General features: G+C 32.5%; 1 protein-coding gene across 3 annotated transcripts in view; it reads right to left on the reverse strand.

The window, feature by feature from the left end:
* LOC125682217 (hemicentin-1-like) overlaps positions 1-4,432 on the reverse strand; it is a 58,552-nt gene extending 54,120 nt beyond the window's left edge. For all 3 annotated transcript variants that reach the window (XM_056153777.1, XM_048922669.2, XM_056153778.1), the window contains exon 1: positions 4,153-4,432. The gene's annotated coding sequence lies outside the window, so the exon portion shown is untranslated. The remainder of the gene's footprint in view (positions 1-4,152) is intronic.
* Positions 4,433-5,000: the final 568 nt, after the last annotated feature.

The following is a 5,000-nucleotide window of genomic DNA, read 5'->3' on the forward strand; positions in this document are numbered from 1 at the left end:
TTTATTCTGTCCAGACTAAAATTATAAAATCAATTAACAGTTCTTTAATGATAGAACAGCACTACAAACTATTTTCTGCATATTCATGCAAATACAGACTGTAAAACTGTTTCAAGGTTTTTTGCCGAAGGTTTGGTTTCTTGAAAAAATCTGAAGTCCAAACTTCGACTTAAGTATGAGATTTTACTAAAATTTTGACTGCTCAAATAATAGAAAACTCAAACTTAAACTTTAGATTTTTGCAAGAAATCTGAGCCAGATCCTTGCATTTACAACAGGGTAATATAGTAATACACAATTTGACATCGAACCAAATCCTCCAATTTATTTTTAGGTCCCAGATCTAGATTAATGAATGAGGCTTCATTGTTTACATCATAATGAAAAGCTACAGCAATTACATATCTCCTATTTCAACATCACATGGAAAGGAAAGCATGGCAGTTTCCATGGTGACAATCCTATTCATCATACTGTTTGAAATCAGTATTGAGGAAGCTAAGTAGATAGCATTCAAATATTCTATTATCCTTATGCAAATTCCAGCTAACTTCAACAGTTACAAATATCCAATTAAATCCGCATACTCTTTGCATGAGAGGAAATAAAAATAACCTGCTTGTTACCCAAATTTTGATGAATAACACAAACAATTTGGGATAAATATTTCCAGTGCTTTTCGAGTAATATACCGGATTTGCAGACATCTACAAGTATACATGAGTATATACATGACGAACCTGTGAGTGAAAAGAATGGCTGTATTCGTGCAAGTGTTAAGGTATAATTATACGAATAGTTCTCTGTAGCTGTGGGGATGACCCCACAATTTAAGTCACTGAAAGGATTTAAGTCTTTGGAATTAATTTAAAGCAACCTTGGAAGACATAAGAAATATTGACAATCCACAAAGCTATAGGGAAATTTAACAGATCTCCTGAGAGACAGACATGAGCTTTATATGTTGGAGGACAGGCTGTCCTAAGGTTGGGTTTTAACTACAGTGTTTAAAAGAAAGCTAAGAGAAAAAATCCACTTAGAAATTCTTTTTGCATTTCCAACAAGTACATCTATTTACAACAGAAACGTTATATAACTACTTGATTTAACAATGAATCCTTACACATATTTCACAATACCAGTTTTCTTTCATCATTTGTAATACAGCCAATGTGTATCAATGCAACGTACTCCCTAAGTCCTAATGAAATATTTCAATAAATTTCTAATACACATAATAAATATGAAATCACTGGAGATATCACAAGCAATTATCAATTTCATCCATAATTCATTAAGTATGTTTAAACACTCACTCATGATAACACCCAATTCTACTACCTTAAAGTAAATGGTTCTAAGCAATTTCTGCATGCAACCACAAATACGCCACAACATTACAACAGAGTCAATGTTTACAAAAACATTTACACATCAAAAGCAACTTTTTTTTTATCAATTTACTAAACTCACTTTCAATAAACTAAATTTCACTATATATGCACAGCTGACTTCAAAAAGGTCTTTTCTTTTTCATTATCAATAAGTTTGAGTTAATTGACCATATTTGACAAGGACACACAGCCCCAAAAAGAATCCATATTAATTAAGATTGTACAGTTGGATTTTATACTTTCTTAGGCTGATTTTGATACCCTCCGATTTTGTGAGCTAAATGAGTTCTATCATGTATGTACTAATGGCAAAATCCTCTCTATAAAACAGGTCAGTTGCAAATATAAGATGGCCTCCAATAATAAGGTTAGAGTTTCACTGCAGACCAGAAGCATCATTTGTTGACCAATTTACAGGAGCTGTGAATGATTAAGTCATTAGCAGTTAAGATTGACAATGATTGTTGAAATTTGTATTGTAATGTGACGTATAATCCATACAGAACTAAAGACTGCATCAAAAGTATTGAAGACCACAACAAAAATACCCATGACCTAATGAACTGTAACGCAAACTTGTCATTCAACAATCAATATTGAGGTCTTTGTGAGACTTTTACCTTCCAGATGATAAAAACCATAAGCAAAGTTAATAAAAACATACTTGAAAATAAACAAATTTTGATAGCATTACTTTGTTACCTAAACAGAAATTGAAAGTATATAAAAGATAGATAATCAAAAGCAATCCATATCAATGATAGATCATGTCTCGTCTATGTATTGTAAACATAAAGAAATTCTCACCTACTTTCATGTTCAGTGAAGTGAAAATTATTTTGTAAAGATCCTAGTTCTGAATAATGACAGCATTCACTCCAACAAAATGAAAAAATCTATCCAAAGTTAGGCAATGGTGCGAGAAATTAAATCTTCAAAATATCCGAATGCCATTGCAATATTGATGAGGATGTCACATCACTGTATTCAATATTGTATCATAATCCATTAATACATGTACAAGCAATTTGTTTGTGTACCTCTGTTGCCATAACAACAAAGCAGGTGACAGAAACAGACATTAATTAGGAAAACATGTCACAGACATATAGGTATACTGTCATCATGGTCCTTTTTCTAGAGGTTGGTTGCTATAAATAAGTAATGGCCAACCTATGAATATTGATTTTAGAATATACTCAACCATTGACTAAACAGGTTAAAAGAATCTATAGCTGTATATACTATTAGCTTTAGATGACTTCAGTTTCAGATTGCAGAGAGAAACAAGATTCCCTAATAAACATGATGAATACACCAGAGCTAGTGAAGTGACTCCCAAGAATCGGAATAAGTCACAAAGCCAAAAACATCTCAGAATATACCCAGAAATTATCATTACCTCAGAATAATTTTACAAGAATTGCAATAAGTCACAAAGCCAAAAACATCTCAGAATATACCCAGAAATGATCATTACCTCAGAATATTTCTACAAGAATTGCAATAAGTCACAAAGCCAAAAACATCTCAGAATATACCCAGAAATTATCATTACCTCAGAATAATTCTACAAGAATTGCAATAAGTCACAAAGCCAAAAACATCTCAGAATATACCCAGAAATTATCATTACCTCAGAATAACTCTACATTCAATGCACTGTTACAGTAGTGATTTCTCCAAACTTGTGTATACAGAACACTTCACTTAACACATTCAATTTTACACTGTATATGTTTGTGTGAGTGTGTGTGTATGTAGGGGGGGTGGGGGGGGGGGGGGGTCTACTTGGACTTACCTTCTTTATGATAAAATATATTTTCATACCATATGGATAATAAGTTCTATTGTTCAATACTATACAGTTATTATGCATGTTAAATTTAAAACCAGGTGTCTCTCCAAACAATTAGTGCACAAATTGCACAATGTGATTACTGTTCTTAATGATAGAAAGAGGCTACTGATAATCATAATCACTGTTTGGTTCAAAACTGAAACTAAAATCCAGGGTGAACTGTTAACTTCTGTTTCACTCCAAACTACACAAACACATGTAACTTCTCAATACCTCAATGTACAATTTGAGAGGATGTTAGTTCCTGATGATCTGATTTTCATACAACTATTGTATCCACAAGCAAACACATGATACTTGAAGAATATATACAATACATGTAGATGACCTACAGTTACCATCAGATTGTAGCTCTGTACATCCATGTAACATGTGTAACACAGATTTTAGTCCATTCATTCAACAAAGAAATTAACGATATAACGAATAGTTTAAGGTAAAATCAGAACTCAAACACATAAAAGAACACCAATTAGCATGCAGAAATAGAAGGTAACATAACCACTGTTCTGTCAACTCAAAGAACCTAAACAAATCAATATAAAATTTCTTTTGGACCATGCAGTTATTGATTGCAATCAAAGACACGTTATTCCACTCAATTCCTGTGAAAACCCAGCCACATTTTATTTTTCATATAGAGATCTATGTTTCCTAATATGAGTGATTCTAGTTTAATGGCTTTCTGACAACAGCTCTTGAAACAGTGTCACATTTAATGACTGCGTGTCTGCTAGTCTGTAGCAGATTTCTACCATCTTCTCTCACTCACGGTAACACAAAACCAATTATAATATATCCTTTATATTAAAAGATGAAATATTATATATCAAGAAATCGATTCACATAACACAAACATTCAGTAGAATTTAGACTTAAATGTAAAATGGCACTTACCAACTAACTTTACCTGACTGGGTATATACTTTTAATGAACGAAAAACGATCCAAAATTATTGTCCTTTGGGTATTAGATTCCTTCCCACAGTGAAATGATTCTTTTTTTTATGAATAAAAATCCCCAGGTCTGATCCGAAAAGAAAAATTAACTCAAAAATGAAATCAGCCCTGCTATCCCAGCCTTATAGATCACATGCATTGAAAACAGGCAAATGAGTTCTTAGTAACCATTAACTAAGCACATAGAGCCTGCTCGATCAGCCATGACGCTCTATACACAATAAGCGTTATGTACAAACAACTAGACATTTAAAAATAATACCCAAGCCAATTCAGAAATTTTCTGTTGTGTTTGAGAAGTCAGCATTTGTTTAGACATGTCTTTTATTCCAATAGCCCTGCGATATAAAGTGTACTTGTGTCCGAACAGCACTGGAACCACGAGGGCGTACTGATGGTACGCGGAGGCGTCCATAACTACACAGAAACAAAGATGTACTTAGTCATAGTCAGAATACTAATGATCAAAGTTTACAACATGAAATCATTTTATATACAATATTACACAGCATTTTATATATCGTGTCCAATATCAGGCAGAGGTCACTTTGTATTAATTAGTCCGAGAGCTGTAAGACTACAAGAGCTGATATAACCTAGCTGATTCAGAGTTGATGTAGAATGCGCTATTAAAAATACCCTGCCATGATTTTTTTTTTTATATAATATGTGTTTATAGAGAATATGAAATACAAGATAGAAAACATTTTTAATAATTTTGTACATTGCTTGAATTAAAGAAATAAAATAGCCATCATTTCATGAGTAAGTAAGTAATAGTAATG

Source organism: Ostrea edulis, chromosome 2 (genome assembly GCF_947568905.1).
Source record: "Ostrea edulis chromosome 2, xbOstEdul1.1, whole genome shotgun sequence".
In the NCBI taxonomy this organism is placed as follows: Eukaryota; Metazoa; Mollusca; class Bivalvia; order Ostreida; family Ostreidae; genus Ostrea; species Ostrea edulis.